The sequence below is a fragment of the Pseudopodoces humilis genome, chromosome 18 (assembly GCF_049639895.1).
Source record: "Pseudopodoces humilis isolate 2021_Gansu_Grassland_sample_001 chromosome 18, ASM4963989v1, whole genome shotgun sequence".
Lineage (NCBI taxonomy): Eukaryota > Metazoa > Chordata > Aves > Passeriformes > Paridae > Pseudopodoces > Pseudopodoces humilis.
This window is the reverse complement of record NC_142217.1, coordinates 15639320-15654975: the sequence shown is the minus strand read 5'-3', so window position 1 is coordinate 15654975 and position 15656 is coordinate 15639320. Positions and strand designations below refer to the sequence as shown.

Genomic DNA, 15656 nt, shown 5'->3' with positions numbered 1-15656 from the left:
CCCCCTCCCCTCCACGCACACACACACACACACACACACACACACACACACTCACTCTCTCCAGCCCCAGCCATCCCAACCCTCCGCCAGCACTGCACCGGGGAGATGCCGGAGTCGGCGCAGGGTGGGATGCGGGTCTGGCCGCCGCGATGAGCTGGGTGGGATGAGCTAGGTGGGCTCGGCAGGGAAGCAGAGCAGGAGGGAGGCAGCGAGGGGGGGAAGCGGGGAGGTGGAGGCAAATGAACAAATCACACCTGCAGCTTTCTGCGTGCCGGAGCCAGCTGCAGCCCAGGCAGCGACCGGCAGGAAAAATCCAGGCGTGCGGGCTCCCGGCACCGTCATCCGCGGGGATTTTAGGTGCACGGTGAGCCGATGGCAACTCATCGCTGGGAGCGATTGATTTTGGGGAGGCTTATTATTAGCGGGAGGGGGAAAGGGAGGTGGTAACAAAGAACAACCCTTCCACACGCGCACTGATTTTTTCCAAGGGGTAAATAAAAGGCGTCGCAGAGGCGAAGAGGGGGAGCCGGTCCCCTCGCCAAGGGACGCGGAGCTGTGGTGGTCCTGGCACACCGGATCGCTGCCCGAAGGGAGCAAACGCCCAGCCCTGCCTCCTCCCACGACTCCGCTCTGAGCCTCTCGTTAATTGAACTAAAGCTGTTCACCTTGATAACGCAGCACGGCAGCAAGTTTCCGAGCCGTACGCGGGGGGCTGGAGAGCTATTTGATCCACTTCCAAGGCGCTGCCTTTCAATTCAACCCCTTGCTCTTGAAGGATGGATAACCAGGCCCTCTCTTTTCCCTGTTAATTACTCGAGATAGGAGGCATCAAGCTGCAAACCAGACCAAGCCTCATAAGGGGACACAGCACCTGCAAAAGCAGACTGCTTGTTCTCATCTCCCCTGTCTTTTTCCTCCCCATCCTCATCCTCATCCCCATCCCCATGGCAGACCCAGCCTGGCTGTTTGTAGGTAACACACCACAATATGCTCCCAGCCACCTCCAGCTTCACACATGCCTCTCTGCAGGATGGTAAATCAAGCTGGGACCTCGTGGCTCTCCAGGGATTTGGTGTTATTCCCTGTAATCACCAATCTGCCCTGCCCTTCACACGGAAGAGCCTGGCACTGTTCGGCATCACGAGCTGTGACTGCCACCCTAGCAAAGCCAAGGTGGGATGGACCCAAAGGATGTCACCCCCAGCTTCTCCTCTGGGATTGACAGAAGACTAAAGGATTTGTTATTTTTACACTACAATCCAATAAATTCAACAATCTGGTCCATCCATGTTATTTCTCAGCTCTGCTATGTTTGAAATCCCCACCTCCAGCAGTCCTGTGATTTCATAGAGACCTCAGCCCTGCTCTCCTCCAGCCCTGACCTCACCGTGGTGGGAAGAAAGGTTGAAACCACAAGCCCCAGAGAGCCCCATATGCAAATTAAATCACCACCAAACACTTTGGCTTTCGGTAAACACTGTTATTTTTCTGGAACCTTTACAGTTCTGTGCCTACCATTTACGGGTTCAAAAAGGCTGATTTCATGACTTCTCAGCATTTCTGAGGTGTCAACACCCACATCACCTCTGTTTGCATGACACGGTCATGTCTGTCTAAGCCAAACCACTGCCTGGGTGGGAGACCACCACCTCTAACACCAATTAACTTCACTCATTAAAACCTCCAAGTGAGCTTGGAGGATGACGCTGCTCAGTTGTTCAGATGGAAAAGTTTCCAACCCCTTGATAAAATTTGGATCTGGAGCATCCCGGAACAGATGTCACCCTGAGCTACCACAAAACAGCACTGCCAGCATCAAATACCCTCTTCCCATCTTCCCTGCCATGAGAGCAGGGCTCACCTTGCTGATCAAAGTCAGAGGCTTCCCTGGATGTAACCCCGCACCTCCTGCCCCGGAGAGGCTCAAAAATAATGACTCATAGCAATGTTATTTCTGGAGCTGCTAAAACAAAGGCACTCTGGCTCCCTTGGCTCCCTCGGTGTCTCACCGCTTCGACCTAAATGATAAGGCATCCTGAGAAAATCTCCCCGAGCTTTTCCCCTCCAGCCTCCCCTTTCATACAGCCCTGACATGACTGGCCAAACTGGGTTCCAAGGACCTCCCCAGTACCTACACTGGGTGCTTTAAGCTGGCTCCTTCTCATTCATCTTTCTTTCATCCCTCTCCCTGGTGGATTTTCCCTCAGCCCCACTCCCAACCATCCCAATGGATTGCTTTCTTTCCCTGGCCAGGGTGCCACACACCCCACACGTGCGGTGGCTCCTTGCAGGCAGGGAGCAGCAGCCCTGCTCTGGCTCTCATCAAGCTCCGTGCATCGGCTCTGAGCGGATCCGATGGATTTTCATTTCCTAACTTTGCCCTTCGGGCTATTTCTAACGAGCTTCCTCACGCTTTAAAAAATAAAAAAATAAAAAAATAAAAAAAAAAAATAAAAAATAAAATCCTTCATCTTGCAGCGCCGTGTCAGAATAGCAACACTCGGGATGACTGTGCCTGCAAGGGGGCTGGAAATTAATTATACCACAGTGGCTTTAGGTAGGGATCTATCCAATGACCTCTTCGTCCAGCTCCCATCTGGGACCCAGGGAACGGCCAGAAATCCCCTCCCAGAGCAAACAGGCTTTTTTTGGCCTTGAAAAATGTATTTTTGTGGTGTGATGTTTGGTCTGTGCAGCACAGCCTTGGGCGTGGAGCCACCACTGTCCTCCTGTGACCTCGTGGCCTCCCCGTACCCCACGTCCCCAGCCTTGAGCCCCCTTGTGTAGCCTCTTCCTGCAGCACCGGGTCCATCCAACCCTCCTGGACTCATCCCTCCCACTGGGAGTGAGGAATCAGTCCTGGGCGCCTTAATTTCCACTAATCAGATGTTTTAATGAGTTTCTCAGCGGCCAGCACATCCCACTTCCCACCACCACCCCCTCTGAGGCCGGCCCCGCTCCCGCGCCGTGCCGAGGCCCCTGACATCTCGAAGGCTTTCCTTGGTGGGAGAGCAGCGATTATTTCTCTCAAAAGGTCTCTTATAATGGAAACCATCTCTGCATCCCTCCTTGGTCTCCTCCTGCCGTGACCCAGGCTCCGTCGAGAGGAGCTCTGCTCCGAGGCAGCGCCGTGTTTCCATGGAAAGAGTGAATAGCAGAGTCTTCCCAGTGGTTTATTAGAATTCCTTTTACTTCGATGGAGAGTTTTAGAGCAAAGTAGAAAGGCTTTAATGTGGGGCTAATGGAGCCCCTGGGAAGTCCAGGAAGGAAATCTCCCCTGGAGAAGAGGAGGCGTGAGGAGAGGGAGGGCAACTTTCAAGACAAATTCCTGGACAGGTTGAAATTTTTTTGCAGGAGCCATCTCAGGCAGCGAAAAATGGAAATGAATGTTTGTTTTATTTTTAACAGATGTTACAAAAGACCTGCCAGTAATTCAGCGAACGATGCAAAACCTAGATCCCACTCACTTTTCCCGGCATGTCTTCCATCCCCTCCCTCTCCTGCTCAGTACAAATGCTTATTTGCATTTAGCATATCATATTTAAAAAAATAAAAATATTAGGCAATAAAATAACAATCATACGCCACTTCATTTCCTCCCTCCCTAAGGCTTTGGTTTCAGGTTAAATTCTTGGTTGGAGCAGCTATTAATTGTTTTTAATAAATTTTTCTGTCTCCATATTTCCCAAACCTATATTCTACTCACCCACTTCGGGGGGTGTCCTCTTGCCCAGGCCCCCATCCCTCTCTCTTTCCCTGCTGTTCCCTCAAGGAACAGCTCTTGACTCTGCAAAGTGTTTGGAGTCCCAGTGTGAAACACAGACTGCAGCCTCTTCTTTGGGAAGAAATACAGGGATTTGCAGTTAAGAGATGGGGAGATGGAAAGGGGAGGAGGCACAACAAGGGGGTCCTAAAACCACCCAGCCAGGGGCTGGAAAAACAGTAAGAGTGTGGCTGTGAACACACACCACAGCACCTGACCAGCCCACAGGGAACTCCAAAGCTGATCTGAAACCCACCACGATGCCAGAGGGTTATTTGGGATGAGATACAGCATTTGTGAGTGACACACATGAAAGCCAAACCTGGGAGGCCAGTGACAGTCATGGAATCCCAGAATAGTTTGGGTTGGAAGAGACCTTAAAGCCCATCCCATTTCAACCTCCTGCCATGGACAGGGAGACTTTCCACTAGACCAGCTTGCTCCAAGCCCCTTCTAACCTGGCCTTGGACACTTCAAGGGATGGGGAAACCACAGCTTCTCTGTGCCAGAGCCTCACCACCCTCACAGGGAAGAATTTCCTCCTAATATCCAATCTATCCCTGCCCACTGTCGATGTGAAGCCATTCCCCCTTGTCCTGTTACTCCATGCCCTTGGAAAGAGTCCCTCTCCAGCTTTTGTAGTCCTGGCCAGAGGAGCACTGAATCCCACAGATACCAGATTTCCTGAAAATGAGCAACTTTGGCAGCTCCTGGTTTAACTCTTGCCTGCAAAACACAAGCTGCAATGGTTCCCCTTTTCATGCCTAACTGTGAAATACCACTTCTCCTCTGGATACCCAGCTTTCCAAACAGCAAAATCCCAGGAAAAACTGCAGGGGGCAAATGCAGAGTGATTTTCTGCCCGGTTTCCTGTGAGCAACCTGCATGCATAGCCTCAGGTGGCCCATGATCCCACACACCAGCATGTCCTGTGCTGGATTCACTCCATCGATGCCTTGTTTGTGGGATCCCAAGCACGAAAGGAGGGGAGAGGCCCCGGGGAGCAGCTACAGGCCAGTACTGATACAAACAGGGTGTCCCTGCACCCACTATAAGCCCTAAAATCTGCATGATTTCCAGGCAGAAAATGGCATCTGTGTGCATTTCCAGGTGACGGAGGAAAAGTGGCTGTTTTCACTGAGCTTTCTCCTCTTCCCGTTACAATCCTGCACCTGGTTAGCAACTGTCGGAAAGAGGTTAATCACAGTCCTTAAATCAGGAACCTCGTTGTGGAATGCTCGGGATGCACATCTGTGCTCTCCATGGCTCATCCCTGGCGGCATTTGGAAGAAGGCAATATGCCAAAAAAACCCCACCCCCAAAGAAGCCACCCAACCCCCCTGAAATGAGTGACAAGCATCCCAGGGTGCAGGATCCTGCTGATTCCTTGAGCCGGTTCTGCAGCACATGTGAAGGGCTCATGATTCCCCCAGCCCCAGCACGGCCGTGGGTTATTTCAGATAATATGGTGTTGGCACAGCTATTATGGGGCAGAAAAGGCTTTTGAGGGATTGGGGTTTTGCTTGCTGGCCAGGAGGCATCACCTGGAAATGCCTTGGGAGTGAACCATGGGGATCAGGGGTGGTCTCACATCCCAACCCAGAGCTCAGCCCTTGGCAGAGCAAAGGCTGGAGCTGCAGCAACCTCCAGCTGCCCAGCTTGGCTCCTGATTTCCAAGCATTGCAAAGCCTGGCCTGGCTTTGCTATTTCTAGGCCTGTCCCAGGGGATTACCCTGCCCTCCCTGTTTTGGGAAAAAGAAGCATTTCAGAGAGTCAGAGCCCTGGTGCTCAGCCGGGCCCCGGGCTGGAGGTGCGGCAGAGACCGAGGCTGTTCCACACACACACACACACACACACACACACACACACACACGTGCACAGTCCGGAAAATGGAGAGGAATTGATCCCGGAGGCAAATCTCTTTTGTTCTAACCCCGCTGCTGTAACTGGATCTCCGCAGGTTCTGGGTTCAGAAGCTGTGGCGGATCACATCGCTTTCCTGCCTTCTCCCAGTGCCAGCTTGACACTTTCCCCCCTCGCCGGCAGCGAGGGAAGGGGAGGCATCGCCGGTGGGAAGGGGAGGCATCGCTCCCAGCGCTCGTTTACCTCAGCACGGTGCACGAGGGGTGTACGGCGGTAATGAGCAAAAACCTGGAGGGAGCCGATTGCAGAGCCACGGCATGAGACCACCCCCAACTCACAGGCTGCCCCTTTTTAACGAGGTTCCCCCCCATCCTCCTCCCCGCCAGGCTCCCCGTGCCCTGACATCCTCCTGCCTTTCCCCGCTGTCTCCTTCCGACTGCAGAAATGCTGATTCACAGAGCCCGGCGCAGGAGGCGTTTGGGAGGCAGAGAGCAGCAAACACCGCCCCAACACACCCGACCTCCCCGGGCGCCTTCACACCGGGACTGGCCACAGCGGAGTCGCTGCAGATTAATCTGCTCTGTGCTTATTCCAGCACCTTTTCCCAGCGATTCCCTCGCTTCTCAGCAAGGTGAATCCATCCCCTCCGCTTCCCGGGAGAGCTCGCATGCGAATTTACCTCCCCTTTCTGCACGGAGGAAAGCAAGGTGAAAGATTTGATGCCAGGATCCCAGCGGGATGGGGTGGATGGCACTTCCCCAGGGAAGTACCCTGCCTTCCAAGCAGTAGGGCAAAGAGAACAGCACCTGACCAGCCGCCAGGCAAGTGTCAGACCTCACTCTTGGATGCTTTGATGCATCACCACCAATCCAGACCCCATCTCCTCCTTCCAGGGCAGCCAGTGCCCGGTGGCCGGGTCCGTGTCCCAGCTGGTCCCTGGCATCCACACCACGTCAAGAGCGCTGCGTTGTGACAGCAGCCGAGCTGCCCGCCCTGCCTCACCTTCCCTCTCCTCTCCTGCCAGCACGGTGCAGCTGGTGCAGCAGCAGGGCTGAAATCCGAGACAGCTAAAGGATGGGTTCTTGGAGCAGGCTGTAGGAACGGTGTTCCCAGCAGCCCAGGGCAGGCAAATAACTGCAAAAGCAGGGGATGGCTGTCTAAGCATTTCCCTTCTCACATGTCCAGGTCCCTTCCTTCTGGGACAACCACAATACACTGTAGGAGAGCTCAGGTGAACAAATCCATCCTGTTCTACTCCATCTTGCATTCCTTGACCCCATTCACTTCTCCTCCCTGAGGCCACTTCATCCCAAAGTCACCCATGGTGCCACAATGGATGCAAGCAAACACGTGGATTCAACAGCAGGATGTGACACAGACTTTCCTGTTACCCTCACACTCCTCCCTGTGCCGTGTCCCTCTGGACCAGCTCAGCTTGGATCAGGTGGGATCAATCCCAGAGCAGGGCATGCAGAAGATAAACACAGTAAGACAGGCAGGGAAGCTAAAATTGAATCCAGATTTGCAATCCCATGGGAACACTCTGGATGTGTCTGGGGACACCAGGGCATCAGGACACCCCTTGCCACCACCATGCTGCTGCATCTGCAGCCCCGAGGCTCAAAGACCAAATCCACCTTTTACTTTAATCCTTGCACGGATTTTCGCAGGGTGCATCAAAGCCGTGCTGGTCCACTCTGTGACCGCCTGCCCACAGCCAGTGGCCAAGCTGGGCTGCTCATCTGGCTCCCCAAAAAGCCATGGTGCATCTGAACAGATTTCCACCATGCAATTGTAAAGGCCCCAGTGGTTTTGAATAGGAGCCCCTTGAGGTATTATCTCAGCAGTGCCTCGAGGCAACCACCTGAATCCTTCCCTGACTGCTGCACAAACCTGGAATGTCTCCAGCAGCCGGGGATTATGGACAGACCTTGCAGAGGAGCCCCCAGACTACCACAGCACAGCCAGCACCATCAGCTCTCAGATGCTCCCACGTGCGGCCAATCCTCAAAAAACAAGGCACGGTGATGTTAAGAAGACCAAAGCCCAGATGCCAAGGCAGGAAACCGAGCTGAAGTTTTCACATTAATCATATCAAGCCCTATTCTTTTTCATCTATTTCAAGGCAAGTCAAAAAGAGGTTCACACTCTCCCCTGGCAAACCACAGAGGATGACGTGAGCCTGTCTCTTGCATTGCAAGTAGAGTGTGTCAAGCAATTAGCAAGTCATCAGGAATTCAGATAGGGTGGGCAGGATATGATCCCTCAAAGCTCTGGCAGGAGCCATACCCACCCTGGAGTTTCCCATCAGGCATGGAAGTCAGCAGAGGGAGCAGGGGCTGTTGGTGAGCTCCCAGGAGGAGCAGACACCGTGTGCCGGCAGACCTTGATGCCATAAACCACCTCACGTTTAACCTGTGCTGTAGCTCAAAGGGCCTGAGCATTCAACACAGATTTTTCCTTGCTCATTCCTCAGCAAGGTGGCCAGGGCAATTGCAAGAATCCTCAGGCATCCTGCAGGCCTGCTGGATCAACCTGAGCACCCCACACATGACACATCCCTGGGTGTTCTGGCATCGCACCAACTCTTGCTGCTCCCACCAGTTTCACTCTCTGCAGCTGTGACCACACTGGCTTCCACTCAGCATCCTCCCAGCAGCCCAAACCCTGCTCTCCTGGAAGTTAGTGGCAAATCCCATGGAAAAGCAGGAGCGAGCCTTCCACATTTTCACTGGGATGACATTTGCACTTTAGTCCCTCAGTGCTCCTAAACCCAGACCACACCAAGGCCTAGCACAACACAGAGGTGGAGCAGGACCATCTCACCAAGAGCCACCTTGGTGGCTTGCAGCTTCCCCAGACACCTCTCTGATCCCCACGAACACCCAACCAGCCCCAAAAGAAAAGAAGGAGGATTATCCTGAGGTGTGAGCAGACAACCTGGGAGCACACCTCCCTGTGCAGAAGGCGGGTGGCACAGGGGATGCCTAATCTGCCACCCGCCCTTTCTCCTCTCCATTGCCAAGGTAGCAGCAGACAATGCTATCTGCTGGCTTGTCAGCCGGCCCTCCTCCCGCCGTCTCTTTAGCCAGAAAACTCTCCATCTGTCTCCAGATGGGGTGTTTCTACCACTCCAGTCAAACCGATTCAGAGTGGAACAATGATGCTTTGTTAACAAAACAATTTTTGTATGTCAAGCCCTCCTTCTTGCGGGTTTTTCTCCCCCCTCCCTGGTCCCCAGTGGGTCAGCTTTGTGTGGCGTCCTACATTTTGTTGTTTCTTTCACATTTTAAAGGCTCCGTATTTTAGTACAAAAGGTGCCTGCGGAGCAGCTTTTATCTGCGAGGCAAGATTTGACACATACGCAGATCACAATTGCGACAGGAGGTTCGTGATGTGGTGGTTAAGGGTGGTGTCAGGACCTTCAGAGCAATGAAGCATTATTTCCAGTGATTTTTGCCTCCAGGATAAAAATCAGAGCTGGTCCGACGCTGCATGTATGGCTTCTGTGAGCTGGAATCCCCCGAGGGCTCGTGGAGGGGGCAGAGAGGGAAAGTTTGAGCTTGCTTTGGTACAGAGCTGGCATCACCTGTGTCCATCCATCCTTCTCGCATCCTTCTGTGCCGGACAAGCCACTTCTGTCACTTGTGAGCGGAAGGGATGGGTACATGGAGCAAATCTACGTGACTGTGAGTAAACTACAACCCTCTCCCCAGCACAGTCCCCATGGTGGTCAGGAAATCAAACCTCAGCCCTCCCATGGCCAGAGTCTCTGACCAAAGATCCTGGGGAATGTTTGACTTCCCCCCAGCTACCCGGGGTTGGATCATACCCCTTGACTCCTCACCCAGCAGCAGGAAGGAGAGCTCTCTTTCCTCTTCCAAATACATTTCCACCACACAGGCCTCCAAGAAAACCAGCTCTTCCTTTATTTTTCTCTCTTTTTTTTTTTTGCCCTTAAGCAACAAGCACACAAACCACCTTCTGCTCTGCACAAACCAGCAATTCCCAGCAAACAACCAAACTGCTGGCTCCTGAGCAAGCAGCTCCGTGTTCCTAAGGAGGCTGGAAATTTCTACACAAGGGGGACTTTTTCTTCCAGCTCCCTCCACATTTGCAGGGAAGGTCCCTCCTCCTTCCTGTCCTCAGGTAACAGCATCTTCATGGAAACACCAATATTTTTATGAGTCATCCTCCTTCTTCCCCTCTCCTGCTCTGTGGCCAACACCCTTCTGCTTTCAAGATCAAAGCTGAAGGGGACCAGCTGTGTCGAGTCCTTTCCTTTCCAGCCCTTTCCATCTCCATTTGCAGCCGTCGCCAGCGCGAGTCCCTGCTGTTCTGACAGCGCTTTGTGCCGCCCATCCCACACCGCAGCTCTGTGCCCTCTGCCTGCTCCCCCTCCATCCCTCTCCTGCCATCCCAGCTCCTGCTCCAGCCACACTGGGAATACAGGGAACCCTCCCTGGAGCTGGGCTCAGTCCCCTCTGGCATTCATGGGAGCTGCCCTGCTGGCTGCCCCAGCTGCCTTGCCTGTCATGTGCCGATTCAGAGGCAGAAATGTGCTCAGAGAGAAACAGGATAATCTGCTTCCATTGAAATCCCATCCTAATTCCCTGTGTTTGGGAACTCCTCCGCAGACCAGAGCATCTCCCTTCCAAACAAGTAACTCCATGGGGATCTTCACTCCAGGCTCCTTTCAGCGAGGGTACAACCTTGGCTGGGAAAGTCCAGCTCCTGCTGTGAAAGTGGCTGAGGGAATAGGAATCTTCCTGCCTATCCAAAAGGCTGAACATCTCACACAGCCTCCGGTGCTGCAGCAGGGATTTGCAATGTGATGGGATAATTAAGAGTCAGGGATGTGCTTCTTGTGCTTCTTAACTGCCAGAGGGCAGAGTTAGATTAGATATTAGGAAGAAATTCTTGCCTGTGAGGGTGGGGAGGCCCTGGCACAGGTTGCCCAGAGCAGCTGTGGGTGCCCCTCGATCCCTGGAAGTGTCCAAGGCCAGGTTGGACAGGGCTTGGAACAACCTGGGATGCTGGAAAGTGTCCCTGCCATGGCAGAGGGGGTGGAACGAGACGATCTTTAAGGTTTCTTCCAACCCAAACCATTCTTGATTCTTGACACATCCAGGAAAATCCATCCATTTTTGGTCTCCCAGTGAGTGTCATTTGTGCTTGTTTGATGGAAGCTACCTCCACGTGCAGTGACTCACAGGTCTGACAGGTCCCTCTCAGGGTCATACACCCCATCCTTTACAACATCACATCTTGTACCACATGCACCTCCTGGGTGTTGCCATCACACGTCGTGCACTGATACAATCCCTCCTTCCCAACACCTCCTGTAACTCAGCCCAGATCCAGCTTGGAGCTGTCTCTCCTACAAAGACTTTGAAGAAAACATAGCACAGAATTAAGTCTTGGTGTTTTTATATGTAAAGCACTGAGTTTAGCTGCTAATTGTAATTCCCAGCAGAAAAGGATGGTTAGTAGTGGTGGGTATATTTACCAACTCTTTTTAAGCAAATGCCGTGAGGCAGGAAATCTATTGGTCCTCATGGAAAGCTGCCTGGGTTGCTGCTGCAGGCACCTAAATTCAAAGTTTCACCATGGCTTTTTGAGTTTTGTGCTCTGCTAGACACATCCCTTTCAAATCTCTTCTCTCAGGAATGCTTTCCCAGCCTCTCCCCTGCGGTCACGCGTGTGTCACCGTGACCTGCCCATCTCAGTGAGGGCGGCAGCATCTCCGTCCTTCTCCAGCCACTCCACTGACTTGCCAATAAATTAAAGTCAGGGGATCTACTTGACTGCTCTCCTTAGCTGCTCTCTCCAATGGGCTGACTTATAAAATACCCACGTCCTGGATTTCTGGGAGGTTTTCACTGAGAGCACATTGTTTTTCCCCAGCAAAGCCAGAAAAGAATTTACAGTCGGTCCACACAGCGAGACTGCTCTGCTTTCTCTTTCCTGGGACAGGAACCCAGTTTGAAACAGATTGCTAGCAGCTAAATGCAAGTTCCTTAGCAGCTTCCAGAGTGAAAATATTCCCTCTCCAGATCTCCTTTTATGTCCACAACACATTATTCCGGTGGAGGGCTCTCTTGCTAAGAAAAGCTCTGGTAACTCCCAGCCTTGTCTCCAAAGTGGTTCAGGTGTGGGAGCCAGCTCCCCTGCAAGCATCCCTTGGTCCTGCTGCCCAGCTGAGATGTCCTTAATTCCTCCATCTGTCCCCTCCAGGCTCTGGCTGGCTCGGCTCTCAGACAGTGAATACATACAGCAGGCTGCAAGGCTGCTTGTCCTAAATATACACTTTTCCCACAGCTTCAGGAGAAACGATGTCTTCTAAGTCCCCCAGCCCACTCCTTGGGGTGCTTCTGGGGCTTTCCGTGCTAAGATGCCTTTGTCCCACACACTGCATGCAGACAGACAGGAGGTTCACACCAAAACCCACCTCTCCTCTCTGCCTTTAACTGAACCAAAACAAAAAACAGATGGAAAATCAAATGCTGGCAGTGTGAAGCATGTGGGCTGCACTTGCATCAGCCCTCCTGGAGCTGCAGTGTATTCCCTCCTGCTCCGGGGTCCCAGGGCAAGGCCAGACCTCCCCAACCTCCCCAAAAGGGTTACTGGTGGTGGAGATCCTGCCATTCCCCCTTGCCAGCCGCCAAGCAGCATGGAGGTGGGACACAGGGAAGGAAGGGAAAGACAGAGGCAAGAGCAGGCTTAGCATTTTCACAAGTCCAGAAGGAACAATTTCAACCCCCAAGCACGATTTGCACAATGCACAGCAAATGAGGCACTGGGGCTGCAGACAGAACACTGGGGGGACAGTCACAAACTGGACACAGCTGCTTTTAACCAAGCTCCATCCATCCCACACACTCCCTGAGGCACAGACACTGCGGAGGAAACACCTTGAGACCAGAGTTACAGCTGTCCCCTAATGAATGCACGGCGTTCCACGGCCATAAGCTGCTCAGATGTCCTTAAATCCAGGATTTCTTACATGCTCCGTGCTGACTTTGTAACCTTAATCATGTATTTTTTCGTGTTGCTCTTGTGCACACGTGAGCTTATCTCCTTTTACTGCAGGCTCCTCTTTTCACTCTCTTGTTAAGATAAACAATACCCACGGACTCTTCCATATCCCACCCTGGGAGTGCATCGGTGTCCCCAGCCTCCCCTGAACACTCCCCAGTTTTGCAGAACGAGCGGTGGGGCTGCTCAGGCTCAACTCCAGTTCCTGCTGGAGCCTTGGTCACCCTCAGATGCCTGGAGGTCGCTCCCATGTGTGGATGAGCATGGATAACCCCCATGGCACACTGAGGATCCAGGCATGGCGCAGGAAGAGCAGGAGCAGAGGGAGCCCGCGGTGGGGGCAGGGACCAGCAGCGTGTTTGTGGAGTAACGCTCAAACTGCCATAATGGATCGCCTTGTTTACACTGGGCCCAGGGAAAATCACTCCAGGGATGGAGACACAGAAGCGTCCAGAAGCCTCTGAGAGCTGAGAAGCTCTTCAGACTCTTGCCTCTTGCTTACAAGATCATTCCCCCCGCCTAGCCTCGTGCATCACTGTCAAGGGGCGGAAGCTTTAAAATCACTGTAGTAAAAGGGGAGGGATGAGGAAAGGAAAGGAAAAGTATGATCGGATGGGAATGTGGCTTTTCCACTCCTCCTTGCCAAGAGGAGCCCTCAGTACCCAAGGACGCACCAAAAAGGGCCACAGGGTGCAGCGAGAGTCCAGTGACAAATTGCTGGGAGAGGGAAAAGAATAAATAGGAGCCACCTTAAGGGAGGGGAGCCACCAGCAGAACAGTTAAAATGACTAAATACTTTCCCAATATCACTCCTCCACGTAAGCATTGCTGTAATTGCCCTTGGGATGTTGCACAACGGCGAAAGGGAGGGGCAGGTGCTGGCAGGGAGGGAGTGAAGGAGTGCAAACCTCCAAATCTCCATCCCAGGCGCTGCTGTCACTGAGGAGAGACACTCATGGATGTCTCTGCCACCTCAGGCCCTGCTGCTGGATTTATCCCCCCGAGGGGCCATTCCTCACACGAGCTGGAGGACTCCCAGGAGGACTCACTCCTCATGCCTCTGAGACACAGCGGGCTGCCCCAGGGAGCAAGAGCAAAAGGCGAGGAGGAACAGAGCCCACGCTGCACTGTGTGGCCAAAAAAAAAAAGAGAAAAAGAGAGACAGATATAAGGGCTTCATTCAAACGCTCTTGCTCTCTGGAAGTCTCACGCAGAGCAGCTGGTCTTTAAGACTGTTGCAAGCACGCCATGCAAGCACAGAACCCTTCCATTCCTGGGTGCTTTCATTAGTGACACTCAGACAGGGGCAGCCACTCGACCCCCAAGAGAAGGAAAACGGCTGACTCATTCTTCCAGCAATGCTTGAGAGCAGGACACGGTGCTCGAGCTCTGTAGCAGCAGCGTGGGTCCTCTCCTGCTTCCTAAGCCAGATCACCGGATCTGGGCTCGGATGCCACACACACACACACACACACCAGCTAATCCACAGATGTGCTGGGTCCCTGGATAGAGCATCCACAGCCTTTGCTTCCAAAAGCTGCCTGCTGATGCTCGAGTCGAAAGGGAAACCTCTGAGAGATGCAGTCTTGAGGTTTAAAACATCTGTGGGCCATCAGCCATTAAATGGGATGCTATGCTGGTTTGCTGCTCTCGGGTCTCACGCCAGGTTCATCGCTGTGCCGGCTGGGTACCGTCCAGCAATGCATTAAGTGATGTGACTATTTCTGTTCTCATCACATGTTTGCTCTCATCCTCTCCAGGGTGTGTGCGGGGGGAAAAAAATCACACATTCATTATGGAGTGTCATATTTTGGTAAGGCTTTTCGTTTCTCTGCGTAACACCGGGTTCTTGGCAGAGGAGAAGGGGGATTTTGTTTTCCTAATATCCATGTACTCAGGTATTTCTGTTAGAGGACGCAAAGTCAAAGAAATGCTAATCAAATATCCAGGAGTGCACAGTGCTGACATCCGCACCTCGCTACTATATGGCCTTTCATTAGCATTACCTAAATGTACGACCGTACAAAGAGCAGATTTCCTTAGCAACAGGGCTGCCTTCATATTTCCTCCCCACTACCCCCTGCCCTTAGAAGAAAAATGACTTCAGCTCTTTCTCTGAGCCCTGCTCTGCGCTGCAGCAGTGCTCTACGCCGCTGCCAGGCTTTGCTATATGCCGCATCTGGGACGCCTGCCTCTCCACGCTGGGATCCATGAGCCATAAAGCAACCTCTTGACTTAGCTCTTCTGTACAGCCACAATAAAACTCCTCTTTTCCTAACGGAGCATATGCAAAACAGCCCTGTAACGGCAGAGGGGGGATCCTCTCCTCCAGATGACTTACAGCTCCCATCACTGAGGGAGGATGTCCAGCATGCTCAACGGAGCCGGCATTGCTGGCTGGTGACTCCTCTGCTCCCTGCCACCTGGTTCAAGGGTGACAACTGCCCTCGTCCCCAAATGGCACTGTAAGACACCTTTGCCTTGGGCAGGGAGCTGCCAACCCCTCCTCTCCCCGGATCTGGGCCAGGAAGACGGAACACTTCATCCTCCGCGCTCTCCCCCGGTGCCACAGCCTGGTGCGCTGGGCTATTTTAAGAGCTCGTCTGGGAGACTGGCACACGCACCGCGCTGCCGGGAACTCCCTGCTTCTGTTTCAAAAAAGCTGGAGGCTGGGAGCCTGCTGGGACTCACCCCTGTGATTCCCAAGGTCTGACCCTCCTCTCGCTGGGACTGGCGCAACGCTGCTGAGTCAAACGGAATTAGTCCCAATTAGCACCGGTGAAACAGGAGGAGAATCGTGCCCTCCCCGGCATTTCAACCCCCCCAGTCAGAGGCTGGGACCACTGAGCCTCCCCCTGCAGCCATGCCCCTGCTCCTCATCTCCCTGCTCTCCAACCTGCTCGTTCTGTGTCGCCATTCCCTGCCTTTTCCACACGGATACTCTCTCCCTTTCCCATTATGATAGGGTCTTTGATTGCACGATCGCATAACT

General features: G+C 53.1%; 1 protein-coding gene across 3 annotated transcripts in view; it reads right to left on the bottom strand.

The window, feature by feature from the left end:
* Positions 1 to 15656, bottom strand: part of RAI1 (retinoic acid induced 1) — a 74056-nt gene that overhangs the window by 39702 nt on the left and 18698 nt on the right. The gene's annotated exons all lie outside the window — the stretch shown is intronic.